Here is a 17820-nt window from a genome sequence, read left to right on the forward strand (position 1 = left end):
ATAACAAAAAACCCAGGATAGCGAAAACTATACTCAACAATAAAAGAACTTCTGGGCAATCAACATCCCTGACTTCAAGCAGTATTACAGAGCAATAGTCATAAAAACTGTATGATATTGGTACAGAGACAGACAGATAGATCAGTGTAATAGAATTGAAGACCCAGAAATGAACCCACACACCTACAGCCACTTGATTTTTGATGAAAGAGCTAAAACTATCCAATGGAAGAAAGATAGCATTTTCAACAAATGGTGCTGGTTCAACTGGAAGTCAGCATGTAGAAGAATGCAAATTGATCCATTCTTATACCCTGTGCAAAGCTTTAAGTCCAAGTGGATCAAGGACCTCCACATCAAACCAGAAACACTCAAAACAATAGAAGAAAAAGTGGGGAAGAGTCTCGAACACATGGGCACTGGAGAAAATTTCCTGAACAAAACACCAATGGCTTATGCTCTAAGATCAAGAATCAACAAATGGGACCTATAAAACTGGAAAGCTTCTTCTTTAAGGCAATAGACACTGTCATTAGGACAAAACGGCAACCAACAGATTGGGAAAAGATCTTTACCAATCCTACATCTGATAGAGGGCTAATATCCAAAATATACAAAGAACTCAAGAAGTTAGATTTCCAGAGAGCCAAATAACCCTATTTAAAAAAATGGGGTACAGAGCTAAGCAAAACATTCTCAGCTGAGGATTATCGAATGGCCAAAAAGCACTTAAAGAAATGTTCGACATCCTTAGTCATCAGGGAAATGCAAATCAAAACAACCCTGAGATTCCACCTCACACCAGTGAGAATGGCTAAGATCAAAAACTCAGGTGACAGCAGATGCTGGCAAGGATGTGGAGAAAGAGGAACACTCCTCCATTGTTGGTGGGATTGCAGACTGGTACAACCATTCTGGAGGTTCCTCAGAAAATTGGACAGTCCACTACCTGAGGACCCAGCTATACTTCTCCTGGGCATATTCCCAAAAGATGCTCCAACATACAACAAAAACACACGTTCATAGCAGCCTTATTTATAATAACCAGAAGCTGGAAAGAACCCAGATGTTCTTCAACAGAGGAATGGATGCAGAAAATATGGTACATTTACTACTTGGCTATTAAAAACAGTGGCTTCATGAAATTCATAGGTAAATGGACGGAAATCTCATCCTGAGTGAGGTAATTCAATCACAGAAAAACACACTTGGTATGCACTCATTGATAAGTGGATATTAGCCAAAAAGCTCGAATTATCCAACATGCAATACACAGACCACAGGAAACTCAGGAAGAAGGATGTCCAAAATGTGGATGCTCCCACTTCTTAAAAGGGGAAAAAATAACCATAGGAGGGGATATAGAAGCAAAGTTTAGAGCAACGACTGAAGGAATGGCCATTCAGAGCCTGGCCCACATGTGGACCATATACATACAGCCACCAAAACTAGATAAGATTGATGAAACTAAAAAATGCATGCTGAAAGGGACTGGATATAGATCTTTCCTGAGAGACACATCCAGAGCATGTCCAATACAGGGGTCAATGCTAGCAGCAAATCACCGAACTGAGAACAGGACCCCCTTGGGGGAAATTAGAGGAAGAATTGAAAGAGTTGAAGGAGCTTGCAACCTCATAAGAACAACAATGCCAACCAACCAGAGCTTCCAGGGACTAAACCACTACTGAAAGACTATACATGGACTGACCCAGGGCTCCAACTGCATATGTAGCAGAGAATAGCCTTGTTGGGGCACCTGTGGAAGGGGAAGCTCTTGGTCTTGCCAAGGTTGGACCCCCAGTGCAGGGGAAAATGGGGGGGCAGTAAGGGGGATGTATGGGGCAATACCCATATGGGGGAGGGGGAGGAGAAGGGATGGGGGCTTACGGACAGGAAACTGGGAAGGGAAATAACATTTGAAATGTAAGTAAAGAAATATATCTAATAAAAATTTTTTAAAAAGAACATAATCAACAAGAGCCGGGACAATATGGCACCACTGGAGCCTGGTTATCCTGCTACAGCAAATCCTGGGTAGGCTAACACAGCTGAGGCAAAAGGAGATGACCGGAAATCCAATCTTATGAAGATGATAGAGGCTTGTAATAAGTATATCCCTTAAAGAAATACAGGAAAATACAATCAAACAGGTGAATGAAATTAATAAAGCTGTCCAAGAACTGAAAATAGAAATAGAAGCAATTAAAAAAAAACACACACACACAAACTGAGTGAGATGGTTTGCATATGCTCAGCCCAGGGACTGGCACTATTAGGAAGTGTGGCCTTATTGGAGTAGGTGTGTCACTGTGGGCGTGGGCTTTAAGACCCTCATCCAAGCTGCCTGGAAGTCAGTCTTCTGCTAGCAGCCTTCAGATGAAGATGTAGAACTCTCAGCTCCTCCTGCACCATGTTACCATGCCTAGATGTTACCATGTTCACACCTTGATGATAATGGACTGAGCCTCTGAACCTGTAAGCCAGCCCCAATTAAATGCTGTCTTTATAAGAGTTGTCTTGGTCTGTCCACAGCAGTAAAACCCCAACAAGACACAAGGTTTTCATCTTGGAGATGAAAACCCTAAGCAAGAGTTTAAGAACTACAGATGCAAGTATCACCAGCAGAATACAGAAGAAGAGAGAATCACAAGTGTAGAAGATATGATTGAAGAAATGAATACATGGGTCAAAGAAAATGATAACTCAAAAAAGTTCATGACACAAAATAGCCAAGAAGTCTGAGACACTATGAAAAGACCAAACATAAGAATAATAGGAATAGAAGAAGGAGATTTCCAGCTACAAAGCCCAGAGAATATTTTCAACAAAATCATAGAAGAAAATTTCTCCAACCTAAAGAAAGAGATGCCTATAAACATTCAGGAAGCTTAAAGAACACCAAATAGATTGGACTAGACAAGAAAATGTTCCCACCACAAAATAATCAAAACAGTAAGTATACAGAACAAAAAATTTTAAAAGCTGGTAGGGGAAAAGGCCAAGTATCATATAAAAGCAGACCTATTAGAATTACACACTACTTCTCAGCGGAGACTCTAAAAAACAGAAGGTCTTGGGCAGATATCTTGCAAACTCTAAGAGACCAGAGATGTCAGCCCAGACTACTATACACAGCAAATCTTTAAGTCACCTGAATGAAAAAACAAGATATTCAATGACAAAAACAACATTAAACAATATCTATCCATAAATCGAGCCCTACAGAAGATACTAGAAGAAAAATTCCAACCCAAAGTGAACAACTACACTCAAGAAAATACAGGAAACAAATAACCCCACACCAGCAAACCAAAGAAAGAGAAACACACACTCCAACATCGCCAATATCTCATAACAGGAATTAATAATTATTGGTTGTTAATGTCTCTCAACATGAATGGACTCAATTCCCCAATAAAAGACACAGGCCAACAGAATGGATGTGAAAACAAGATCCTTTACTCTTCTGTACACAAGAAACACACCTCAGGGGGTTGGGGATTTAGCTCAGTGGTAGAGCGCTTGCCTAGGAAGCGCAAGGCCCTGGGTTCGGTCCCCATCTCCGAAAAAAAAAAAAAAAAAAAAACCACCTCAGGAGCAACAATAGCACATTACCTCAGAGTAAAGATGGGGAAACTATTTTCCACGGAAATGGACCCAAGGAACAAGCTGGGGTATCTGTTCTAATATGTCATAAAATAGACATCAACCAAATTTAATCAAGAGAGATGAAGAAGGATACTTCATATTCATCAAAGAAAAAAAAATCCACCAAAATGAACTCTCAATTCTGAATGTCTATGCCCCAAATGCAATGGTACCTACATTCACAACAAAAACATTACTAAAGCTTAAATCATGCATTAAACCCCACACATTAATAGTGGAAGAGTTCAACACCCCACTCTCACCAGTGGACAGGTCCTCAAGACAGAAATAATGAAATTTGTTGTAGTAAATATTATCTGGGTGTTTCTACCCCACCTTAGGATTTTTTAGTTTCCAAATAAAAGACACAAAACCTTTATATCTATAATAAGTCTTAAAATATTAGAGCTGAGCAGATATCAACCTTCTGTGCTATTTGGTCTAGTTCTCTGTCAATAATCCCAAGAAATCATCTGCTATGTTCTGCCTGGGCTGCTCCTATACCAAGCCAGCCCACACAGCCATGCAGTCATGACCCATCTACCCCATGGCGCCTTCTTTCTTCTTCCTGGTCCCTGCCTCAGACCCCAAGCCCAAGAACCAAAGTTTGCCTACCTCTGTTCTGCCCAGCTATAGGCTGTAAGCCTCTTTATTAGCCAATTACAGATAACTTGGGAGGGCAAGTTTACACAACAAAAGCTGGTATAGGTGAAGAACTGTTTATCTTAGAGCACCCAGATCTTGGGTGTAGTGGCTATTCCTGGTTGTCAACTTGACTCTATCTGGAATGAATTACAACCCAGAATTGGAAGGCTCACCTTTGATCCTGATCTTGAGGCTGGGAGATACAAGTTTCTGACCTGGATCTTGGTATGGAGATCTTGAGGCAAAGTGGCTATGAAGTCAGGAACTTAAGGCAAGGAGATCTCTGAGTTCAAGTTACCTGGGACAAAGCAAGTCCTAGACCCCTGTGTGGTAGTACATGCCTTTAATCTGGGATACAACTTCTGCTAGAGACTTAAATAAGAACGTTGGAAGATGGAAGTGTCTCTCTCTTTTTTGCCTGCCTGCCTGCCCGGTGGGACTGAGCCACTGCTAGATCCTTCAACTTCCATTCACAGCTACTGCTGACCATTGTTGGGGAGTTGGACTACAGACTGTAAGTCATCAACCAATTCTCTTACTAAATAGAGACTACCCATACATTCTATGACTCTAGAGAACCCTGACTAAGACATTGGGGTACAGAATTTAGCACATAAATACAAGGATCATCGGACCAACCCAATACAGAAACTAAGAAAGGCTATAAATCAAATTGACCTAACAGATATTGATAGAACATATCAAACACAAAAGAATATACCTTCTCAGAACCACACAAAACTTTTTCCAAAACTGACCAGCGGGGAACTGCCTGGAACACATTGGCATAGGAGACAACTTCCTGAACAAAACACCAACAAGATCAGGCGCTGAGGTCAACAATTAATAAATGGGACTTCATGAAACTGAAAAGCTTCTGTAAAGCAAAGGACAACATCATTAGGAAAAAATGGCAGCCTACGGAAAGGGAAAAGATATTCACCAACCCTACATCCAACAGAGGACTAATATCCAAAATATATCAACACAGGAAATTAGATACCAACAAAACAAATAACTTAATTTAAAAATGGGGTACAGAACTAAACAGAATAATCCATAGAAGAAACTAATGCCCAAACGCACTTAAAGAAATGTTCAATGTCCTCAGTAATCAGGGAAAGGCAAATCAAAATGCCTCTGAGATTCCATCTTATATCCATCGGAATGGCTGAGATCAAAAACTCAAAAACATGCTGGCCAGGGTGTGGGGCAAGGGGAACACTCCTCCATTGCTGGTCGGACTGCAAACAAGGACTACCACTTTGAAACCAATTTGGTGGTTTCTCAGAAAGTTGGGAATAGTTCTACCACAAGACCCAACTATAAAACTCCTGGGCATATACCCAAAAATGTCCCACTATATCATAGGGACACTTGCTCAACTATGTTCATAGCAGTTTTATTCATAATACCAAGAAACTAGAAACAACCTAGATGTCCCTCAACTGAGAAATGGATAAAGAAAATGTGGTACATCTACACAATGGAATACTATTCAGGTATTAAAAAAATCAAAGTCATCATGAAATTTCCAGGCAAATGGGTGGAACTAGAAAATATCATCCTGAATGAACTAACCCAGACCCAGAAAGACACCTATGGTATTTAATCACTCATAAGTAGACATCAGCCATAAAGTACAGGACAACCATGCTACAATCCACAGAACCAAAGAAACTGAGTAATAAGGAGGCTCCGGGAGGAAGTGTGGCTCTTATTCAAAAGGGGAAATAAAATAGACCTCCAAGGTGGATGGAGAGAGGGAACTGGGTAGGAGAAGGGAGGGGGATGGAGATCAGGTGGGAGAAGAGTTAGTTGGTAATTGGTGGGAGGGCATGCTAGCAATTTGCAGTTGGAACCCAGCATTTCATTCTACATTTAATATGGAAGCTTACTTTTTTTTTTTTTAAAAAAAAGTGTCAAAAGTTTTTTGACTGCCTGGCTGAAGCATTTGTCAAAAGATGACCTACCAAAAGGGGGTTGGAGATGCCCGAGATTCCTCAGCTTGATGTTGATGAAGAAATTTAAGGGCCAGGGAAATTGCAATGCTACAATGCAATAGGAACTCTGTGAAACTTAATCCTATAGAATGGGAAGGCCCACAAGACATGGTCTTCACTAATCCTAGAAGAGGAGCAGGAGCCCATTAAGAAAAAATCTATATATACCATAGATGAGTCGGATCAGCAGTTTAGTTTGGTTAGGAGGTAGGCACGGGCACTTGGAAAGGGGTCTGCTTATGCCACGCCTGGCATGAGATATACACATTGACACAACATGGTCCATGGTATGGTTATAGGGAAGAGTTTTATTGTAGATAGGAGAGAGGGACGAGCCAGAGGCATCTGAAAGAGTCCAAAGCAGAGAAAATAGTGACTGAACAAGGCCATGAGAGAAGCAGAAACAGAGGGGTTGTGGATGGGGGATGAGGAGAGGAAGACAAAGAAGCAGGAAAGGCAAGAAGGAGAGGAGAGAGAAAGATGGAGAGGAGAGGAGAGGAAAAGTGAGGGGGGGGGCAGGTGACGATGCCTGCATCGTCGGGACACTGAGAACCGGGCATAGGCCTACGAGATTTAAGAAGAAACTCATACTCGGGTCATCTGTGTTAAGAGAATACCATCTGGGCTTTACTGAGATCTCCTTATATACAAGAGGCAAAAGCAGTGGAAAAGTACTAGAGCCGTTGGAAAATCCCCAACCAGGAAAACAGGAAAAATCTGCATCGTGGAAAGCCCGGCCCCAAAACAGGGACCAAGAACAGCTGCCAAGGGTATAAAAAACTTCTTGCCATAGCAAGCTGAAAGGTTCAGCAAGGGGGAAAGAAACAGCCCAAGGTAGGGCCCAACAATTCCCCCTCTTTTATTTTTTAAGTAGCGCCTGTCTTAGGATCAATCTGGGGTTCCGATACTCTTACACGTCTCTGAATACCCTGCAAGTCCTCGGGGCTTCTGTCTTAGGTGAGTATGGTCCCAGAGGGTTGCCTGTCCTTGGCTAACTACTTGTTGTACAAACTGAGCCAAATTGGGCTGATGGATTATTCCTGGCCAATGAAAACAAAACCTGTTTGGTAGCAGCCTGAGACTGGACCTGTCAGTACTTGAAATGGCACAGCAAAACAGGCCCAAGGACAGCCGCTACAAGAGCAAGCAATCCCAGAATGATGGATCCTGACCATTCTTTAAATGAGACATCTAGCATATTTAAGACCTTCAAGGAAACTATCCCCAACAAGAGGTGTTACACGGGTCTCATTAATCTTTTGAATAGCAACTGTCAACTGATTAGTATAATTTACAAAGTTATAATTCCATGGTCCCAAAGTAAATCTAATTGTTCCTGTAGGAGAGCAGTTTGTTGGTTGAGATTAGGAATGCCCAACTGAATCTGAGTATTAATGCTATTTTGCACAGTCAAAGTCGAGGCGACCTTTCCAGATAATGTATCCACAGCTCCATCAACAGCTGCCGATTGAGATATGGCCACTCCTACCACTGCAGTAGCAGTGGCCGAAGTGGCAATGGCAGTAATGACTGCTGCAGTAATGTCTGAGTCTCTTTTATGTCTGTAGAGAATCATTGGATTCCTCCAGAGGCATGGGGATCACACCGTGAACCCGAACAATCAATGTAAAATCTCCCTGTTCCCAGCAACTGGTCAGGAGAGAGGACCTGGAAGAGCAATTGAGAATCTCCTCCCTAGACACTGCCTCAGTCCCATTCCAGACCAAAAAGAAAAAGGGTGCCAACACACATGGCGCAGATTTCAGAGTAAAATTTTTACTCTGTTGGGAGTGATGCCCTAAAACCCTCCATTATTGATGTTAACAGTATAGTTAGAGTTAAGTGTGACTGGGTTCATGGAAAATCCCCATCCAGCTACAGAAGACTAATACAAATCTGGTAGTCAGGATGAATAATGATATGACAAACCTGTGACCTTGCTGAGAAATACATCTGACGTCAGGATGCCCAATGATATGACCTGTAACCTTTCTGAGAAACCAACATCCTGTTGACATCAGCTGACCACACGAGTACTGTGTCTTTGGCTTGTGTAGATTTTTCCCACTCCCCCCCTCCCTCTGTTACCTCTGTTATGGTATAAATTCAGCCTGGCATCCTTCGTGTCCTCTTGTCCCCCATTCTCTCCTAGGTGGTCCCCAACCTCTGCTGACTGCCCTGCAGGCCGGGGCATTACTCTCCTTAATTGAGCTAAAGAATAGTTGATAATTTAGAAGGAGGGGTTGTATACTCCCCCTCTTTTATTTTTTAAGTAGATTTTTTTTTTATGATTAAATGGGCTCCCTCTACAATTGCTTGACCTTGAGGATTGTAAGGGATACCTGTTTTATGAAGAATATCGAAATAGGCACAAAATTGTTGAAATGTTTTGCTGGTATATGCTGGTCCATTATCAGTTTTTATTTGCCTAGGCACATTCATAAAGGCAAACACTTGTAAACAATGGCTTTCCACATCTTTGATATTTTCTCCACTATGAGCAGAAGCAAAGATCAATCCTGAATAGTTATCTATGAACACATGGACATATTTCAATTTCCCAAAAGATGGATGTGTAACATCCATCTGCCAAATATCATTGGGCATCAATCCTCTAGGATTAAGGCCCAGACTGGGTGAGGGTATTAATGGAGCACACGAGGGACATTGAGTAACTATCTGAACAGCTTGCTCCTTGGTGCATCCTGTACGATGTCTTAAAGATTGTGAATTTATATGAAATTTTCTATGTGATTGAAGGGCCAAATCATAAGAATCAAGAGCTATAGCTACAAATTATGGCCTAGTATACAAACCATTAGCAGCATTACCTTCTGCCCAGGGGCCAGGCAATCCAGAATGACCTCTGATGTGCCCTACATAAATAGGCTCTCTGCGTTGCCACAATAACGCCTGCACTTGCAAAAGACAAGAGCAAATAGGAGACACAGGAGCAACATCTGCAGCAGTTTCCAAAGGTAAAATAATATTAGATACATAAACACTATCTGTATAAATATTGCAGGGCTCTTCAGGAAACAAAGATAGCGCCAAAAGAAGGGCCTTTAATTCAGCCAACTGTGCCGAAACAGAATCGAGCATCAATCTTTCTACCTTGCCCTCTGAAAGGACCACAGCGTATCCCTTAGAAGAACCATCAGTGAAAACTAATCTAGCCTTACTCAAAGGCTAGATTTTTACTATAGAGGGAAAGATCACAGGATGGAACTTAAAAAAACTGACAAATTTTATTTTCAGGATAATGGTTATCAAACTGACAGGTAGTGGAACATGAAAAAATGTACCAATCATCAAAAGTTCTAATCAAATTACTTACCTGTTCTTGATCATAAGGTAAAATAATCATTCTTTGAGCAGGTTGTGTAGTCAAGACAGCTCCCATATCATGAAGAACATCCCTTCCCCATAGATTAGCAGGAATATTATCGATGATAAAGGGTTGAAAATATCCCATATGTCCTTCCTCATCTTTCCATTTAAGTATTTTACTACCTTTTTGTAGCTGTCCCCACTCCTTGTAAAGTATGTAATGACTAATTACATTTTTAGTTGCCTCTCCTGTTAAAGCAGTTGTGATCAGAAAGTCTGAAAAAGTGTCAATAGTCACAAATAAATCTAGAAATACCAGACTATTGTCTCTAGCTATTACTATTTTGGTGATATAAAGAATGAGATTGTCTAATTGCCCCTATGTGAGGCCCCAAATCTGCCTGGTATATAAATCTATCGGGACTTTGCCCTCACTAAGGGGTCCAGGCCATCCAGTCTGAGTTCTTAAATGGCCTATAAGGGAACAGTATGCTTCTCTTAAATCAGTTGTATTAGCATAAATAGTTGTAAAATTTGAGGGTTAGCAGTATCTAAAAGAGGAAAATTTTTAATCAATTGCAAGCCATAAACTACACATTGGCTATCAGTATACATTTTGAAAGCTTGATTTTTTAACATTTTTAAAAACAGTGGCTACAGAACATAATTTAATAATCTGTTGAAGCAGGGGGAAAGTCAAGAGAATAATCATGTGATCCAATTACATGTGTTGCCTTCTCATTCAATAACCAATTTAATTGCTGGTTGGAATAAGGTATGTTTCATCAGGTTCTTTTTCTAAATACTTCCATGACTCAATCTTACAATTCTGTACATCTAGCTCTCTTTACTTTCTGTAAAGCTATTCAGTCACTCTGCAGTTAATTGTCTAGGGGAATAGAATTTGCATCTCCCTTGGTGATATTAAAAAAAAAGGCTTAAATCCTCCTGTGGTAAACTTAAGGTGAGGTCTTAGCTAATTAACATAACTTAGAAGCTTTTAAAAATAATTTAAAATAAACTATCTAGAATTTCTGTGCTAAAGTTTGTTTAGGACATAACCGATGTCTCAAATATTGAGAAGGAATATCGAATCTTTTCTGGAGCAGCAGCTACTCCCCAAAATTTAAAGCACATGTAAGAGTAAAGGCTTGTAGTAAAATTAAAATGTCTACATAGTGAATAATATACAATGAAAGATTCAAATTCTTAACTTCTTGTATTGAAACAGTGACAAAAATTTTTTACATAATGTAGGGCCATAAATGATTTCTTGAGGCGAAACTTTCCAATGGTTATCACTTCATGGTCTCTCCAAAATTATAAGCAAACTCACTAAATGAAAATCTTTCACAATCACCAGGATGCAAAGAAACAGCATAAAAACAATCTTTTAAATCTATAAATGTATGCTACATGTATTTCTTGAAATAGCAGTTTGAGTGAGCAAACAGGCTGTAATGCTCTTATAAGTTCCATAGCCTCATCAACCCTTTGTAAATCCTGTAACAACCTCCATCTGTTTGACTTTTTCTTAATTACGAATATGTGTGAGTTAGAATCTTGACCGAACTGTAAACTGTAGCCAATGTAACACTGGCAATCATTAACCACAATCTTCAAGTTTCCCTCGTAACACCAGAGCACAACCATAACTTTGGAAAGCAAAACTCAACCTCCAGCAAACCATCTATTCTCCAAATTTCAGCCTCTCCAAAACACCAAGTCCATTCCTCATGCTTTAAAGTTTGACTGCCAATTCTTGCATAAGAACCAACGATGGTGCAGGCTCTAATACTTCAACAAAGAGACATTGCCCTAAATTCTTTTATAAGTCTGGTTTCTATGATATGAATTATATTAAAATGTCCCAATTTAGACCTGTTTCCCTGGGTTGGCTCATGCCACATGTTGTCTAGACTGACTCCAGCTTTATGCCAACTTTCTATTACCAATGTTACAAATTTTTAACCATACTCAATAACTTAAAAGCCAGTAACCTATAACCAAGACATGTAGAGCATATTATACATTTAAAACCAATCAAACAGGGGTTGGGGATTTAGCTCAGTGGTAGAGCGCTTGCCTAGGAAGCACAAGGCCCTGGGTTCGGTCCCCAGCTCCAAAAAAAAAAAAAAAAAAAAAAAAAAAAAAAACCAAAAACAAACAAACAAACAAACAAAAACAACAAAAAAACCCCAAATCAAACCAAAAAATGAAGTGGCTACACATATCTTTAATATTTAGATCAACACCTAGTCCCCAGTTGAATCCAATAATCACAGTCAAAGATTTCTCTAAGAGAAACAGCCATCAGCTCCATTACCATAGAAGCTGTGAAGCTCCTGGTGCCTTTAGGATCTGCTAGTGTAAACATTTAGCCAGGCCCCTGCAGAGCTTCCCCGGAGGACCTGGGCTCCCAGCTACAGATGCAGGGCACCAAAAGCCAATTGAAACTGCTTTTTATTTATTTGTTCCTTTCCTTTAAGGAGGTAAAACTAAATCAAGGGGTGAATCAACGAGCATTTAAAGTTTTAACCATTTTTTCTTTTAAACATGAAACACAAAACATTCAAGCAACGAGAAGCAAAACCCAGAAATAAAACGACATACATGGACAGCTTGGTGCACCAAGGACAGACAGTAGACATAGAGGGAAAGAACTAGATGGCATCCCACCAAAGGGACCCATATATCCTAACTAAAGGACCCAGCACCAGAAATAAGCACTTCTCCAATACCAGCAAGGAGGTAGGACGTCTCCTGACCTCCTCCTGTCCCTAGGAAAGCTCTTAAAAAGCTTAAGCTCATTTTCCTTCTTTCGCCAAAGCATCTGTGGAGAGTCCGGGAGGACTGTTTTTCTCAAACCCATTCTCTCTCTTGTCTAGGTTGTAAACTGCCTCTAGTCAGGGTCCAGAGACTAAAAGCATCTATGAGAATTGATTTCGCGTCTCTAAATTTTAGCATAACTCTAAAAGAACACATACATAAAAAACATTTTATCATTATTACTTTGTTCCTTTTTACAAGGTTTACTCACCACTAGCCCAAATCTTTATTTTTCTTTGCACGTGCTTTCAATTCCTGCAGTCCTTCTGTATCCTGCTTTCTGGGGCCTTTCCTGGCCCATTTTTCCCAATGCGTCCCTCTGGGACGATCTTGTCAGGTTGTCCTCTCTTTCCCAGTCTCAGTGAGACCTCCATTTGATGACGCCTGCGTCGTCAGGACACTGAGAACTGGGCGTAAGCCTGCGAGATTTAAGAAAAAACTCATACTCAGGACATCTGTGTTAAGAGAATGCCGTCTGGGCTTTACTGAGATCTCCTTACATACAAGAGGCAAAAGCAGTGGAAAAGTACTAGAGCAGGTGGAAAATCCCCAACCAGGAAAACAGGAAAAATCTGTGTCATGGAAAGTCCCGGCCCCAAAACAGGGGCTGAGAGCAGCTACTAAACTACTTCTTGCCATAGAGGGCTGAAAGGCTCAGCAAGGGGGAAGGGAAACACCCAAGGTAGGGCCCAACAGACGGGAGGGGAGTGGAGGGGAGGAGAGGAGAAACATCCGGGTTATAAGGAGATTGTGAAGGGGGGGTGGGGATGACCATGCACTGGAGAAGTTTAGGGGAAGGATGTGTGGGAAGAACTGAGGATGGACTGAAATGTCAAACAGGCATTTATGAATCTGAGGGATCCTGGAGCCCGGCACGTGCTTTGATATGCTAATGGGCACCACAGATAGCTATTTGTTTCTTCTACCTGTGATAAGGGTAATGGTTCCTTTTGCTAGTAGGGAACCAGCATCACCAGGTCCTGATGAACGCTAGCTTTGGTCCAGCCACCAGAATTTGGAGAAAAGGAGTTTCCTTTGGACCTGACACCTACCACCAGGTCCTGTGATTAAAGTCAGTGGGAAACAACAACCCAATCCAGGCCAGATGACAAAAGGCACAGGAAAAGAGCTAAGACTTCTGAGATGATTGCCAACGGTGGAAGAAAACACAGAAGAGGAAGTGGAGGAAATTAGTTATAATGACAGTTAAGGCCACTGATCAGTTGCAGAAATAACGATTATAATTGACCTGAGAGTTTCTGACATATTTTGTTAACAATGCATTTGTATAGATACTTGTGTTTCCTTTTCTTGATTTATCATATAGCATCAATTAAAAGGATATCAGTGGGGCTGGAGAGATGGCTCAGTAGTTAAGAGCACAGACTGTTCTTCCAGAGGTCCTGAGTTCAAATCCCAGTAACCACATGGTGGCTCACAACCACCTGTAATGAAATCTGATGCCCTCTTCTGGTGTGTCTGAAGGCAGCTACATTCCAAAGATGACCTACTGTGTACTCATACACATAATTTTTTTTTTAAAAAAGGATATCAACCATTAGTGTATTTGAGATACTAAAAGAATGTCTCTCATAGGACACTGCCACCTATTCTAAATCCATAATATGTTTACAGTTGTATGAGGGATAGTTATGTCATGCTACTCATAATTATGACCTGACTAAATATTTCTGTTTGCAATTATACACAGGGTAGTTCTGTCACGTTAGGTGTAATTATGCCCAGTTATTGTTTTCACTTGACATACAGAGATACGATTGTGTCAAGTTGACAAGGTTTGGGCTTGGGGTGGCTATTCTTTGTTATCAGCTAGACCACAGCTGTAATTAAAACACAAAATGACCAGGCACATTTGTGCGGGTTATTTTTCTTAATCAAAAAACAAAACAAAACAAAACAAAAAACAAAAACAAAAACAAAACACCTGCCATTGGAGGAGTTAGAGGAAGGACTGAAGGAGTTGAAGGGACTTGCAACCCCTTAAGAACAACAATGCCAACCAACCAGAGCTCCCAGGGACTAAACCACTACCCAAAGACTATACATGGACAGACCCATGGCTCCAGCTGCATATGTAGCAGAGGATGGCCTTACTGGGCACCAATGGTAGGAGAAGCCCTTGTTCCTGCCAAGGTTGGACTCCCAGTGTAAGGGAATGTTGTGGGGGCTGGGAAGGGGGCGTTGGATGGAGAGCAGAACACCTTTATAGAAGAAGCGGGGAGGGGATAGGGGAAACTGGGGAAAGGGAATAACATTTGAAATGTAAATAAAGAAATATCCAAGTAAAAAAATGAAGTGTGAAGACTCACTTTTAATATAAATCTTTGAGGTAGGAAGATAACATCTTTAATCCAGACCTTTGGAGGTGGGAAGATCCACCTTTACTCTGGACCACACCTTCTGCTGGTGTCCAATGTAAAGGACATGGAAGACGGGAACTTGCTTTCTTTGCCTGCTTCTTCCTTCTCTCGATAGCAAGTTCTTTCCTCAAGTCCACTCCCCCATATTCATTCATTCATTCATTCATTCATTCATTCATACAAGTTCTGTCCCTCTAGAGAACCTCTAATACAAGGCTACACCTCAGATCATTAAGACTTTTTACCTCAGCTATAGTTTGAATCCTTTGAGAAACTTGACTTGCAGGAGACACTCCCTACAGTGAATTCCAGGTTCACAAGCCTGGATTTGAGCAGAACCTGTGATTTACTTCATGCCAAAGTAAATGCATCAGGAAGCCGCTCCTGTAAGCACATCACATGCCACACAGCTCCAGGTTGGAGGAATTTGCTAAGGAAGGGGATTCTCCCGATATTTTTGAACAGGCCGCCTGTTGTAAGGGGAGCTGAGACTTGGATCTGGAAAAATGTCAACAAACAACACAGAACTGACTGGGGGATAGCCGGCAGGAAACAAGAGGTTCCATCAGCCATTCCATTGCCAGCAAGCAGTCATCCCTGGAAGATACATCCAAGCCCCAGCAAAGAGCACAGTCCTCCCTGCCAGTGACCCTCAGCAGGCAGAGTCAAGTCATGCTGAGCTGTGGTAAATAGATCTTGATTTATCTGCAATAGAGTCGGCCACTGGTTAACTGGGTACGAATGCTTTCCGAAGAACAGCGTTTCTAATTGAGCTCAACTGTTTCCTTCCAGTACAGACCTTCATCCCGCACTGCGACAACAGCAACATTGTCATTTGGCCATTTACATTTTGGTTTGGGGAATTTCTCATGTGGATTCTCGAGTTGTATGTCGAGCTCTGCTTTTGTTGTTTTGGCTGGATGGTTTTATAACAGATAGGGTTTCTCCGTGGAACAGACCTGGCTATCCTGGAACTGGATTTGTAGACCAGGCTGGCCTCGAACTCAAGAGTTCTGCCTCTGCCTCCTGAATGCTGGGATAAAAGGGGAATGCCGCCACCACCCAGCTCAATGCCAAGTTCACATTACCATGCCTCTCTTCCGGATGCCACCTTCTGCCCTGTGAAGTAGAAGCCAAAGGTAGAACGTGTATTTAGCAAAATAACCACTGCTTGCCTAATGCTCTAAGCAGGGCAAAGCTCGTTTCCGATCGCTGGTGAGCAACACGGTAGTGGAGTCACAATCTCCACAGCTAGCTCATTCATCCAGCCCTCCAGTCGCCTGAACCAGGTTGGCTATGGGCATACGGGAAACCAATGGGCAGTACTCAAGAAACATGTCATGTGCTTGGCTCAGCAGTGAAGAACACTGGCTGCTCTTCCAGAAGACCTGGGTTCAATTCCCACCAAGTACGCGGGAGCTGACGACATCTGTAACTCCAGTTCCAGGGGAGCTGACCCCTTTCCTGACCTCTCTGGGAACCAGGCAGCCACGTGCTATACTTACTCAGATGCTACAAAACAGTCAACAGTCACACACAGAAAAAAGTTTTTAATAATTTTTATTTTTATTTTTTTTTTTTACAAAAAAAGAACAACAAATCCTTAAAACTTGGTGAGGGATTTCAAACATATTGCAGTCAGGTAGCAATTCACTGTCACTCAGCATAAAACTTGGGAAAAGGTACAAGTCATTACCCAAGGCTGGCCCAGCCTAGCTCTGTCACGCTTGTGAAGCTGCACTCCTCGGCCAGCCCATGGTCTTTCCATCTTAATTTGGTTTCCAGGTACTTCAAACTCATGGAGTGGTCCTGGACAGGACATGGGTTCTCCGATCACCACAGAGGAGGCTCATCTGTAAACTAAACTTTTAGCCTGGCTTACAGACTATATGTGATTAATACCACAACCCAATGAGGGTTAAATCTTACAACGGCAAGGCCCAGCCCCAGCCTCTGTTAATGAGGCAGGCTGTGGGCACCAGAGAACCCGTCCAAAGGGCTACGGCTTACACGGTCACGGTAAAACAGCTTCTATAATTAGAACATCAGGCCTGGGAACTCGGCTCCGAGGTAGAGCACTTAACTAGCAGGCGCAAGGCCCTGTGTTAAGTCAACAGCACTAGACAAAAGTAAAAGATAAGAAAATAATATAAAATCAACGTGTCCCCGGATGCTCTCTGAACAACGCACGTAACGGCATATAAAAATAACCTCTTTTTAAAGAGTCAGCAAAAGTACTATAATCTCTGAACACGAGTGTGACTGGGAAGATGTTTTTGTTTTCTCATGTGTGGGAAACAAGAATAAAATTTGCTAGAATGCTAAATGACGATCCTTGAGTGTAAGGGAAAAGGCGTGTTGTAGATCGATGAACGCAGTAGGGCCACTAATACCACGCCTGCCAGCTTCCGGCATGTTCGCGGCGCTACCTGTCATTTTTGGTTTACACATTTGAAATGAATGGGCTATTTTAGCAAAAAATATTTTACAGCGTTAACTTACGCGTTTTCACCATGCATGGTGGCACATGCCTCGACTATAAAACTCAGGAGGCAGAAGCAGAACGGTGAGGCAGTGGCCAACCTGGTCTACTTAGTAAATTCCAGGCCAGCCTGGACTGTAAAGTAAGACTCAAGAAACAAAACAAACACAAACACTGAAAGCTAAAAGTTATCTCATTTGCATTTCTAGAATCGCAGGAGATAAAAATAAACCCGGTTTGTGCCGGAGCTGAGCATGAAGTCAGGGAGGAAGCTAGACCCCCCAGACAGCATAGCCTGTGTGAGCTCTCGAGGGAAAACATAGTCAGCAGCAGTTTCCAGCTCAACCCTACACAGAAGGTAAAAGAAAGAAAACCATCTTCCCACCTCCAAAGACGCCCTTTGACACGACGACTCGCCCCGGCAGGGTATGGACGCGAGATCATCACTCAGCAAGTCACCTTGTTTTCAGCAGTGTGACATTACCCAGCTCTCCACACA

This window comes from Rattus rattus, chromosome 18, assembly GCF_011064425.1.
Source record: "Rattus rattus isolate New Zealand chromosome 18, Rrattus_CSIRO_v1, whole genome shotgun sequence".
NCBI lineage: Eukaryota > Metazoa > Chordata > Mammalia > Rodentia > Muridae > Rattus > Rattus rattus.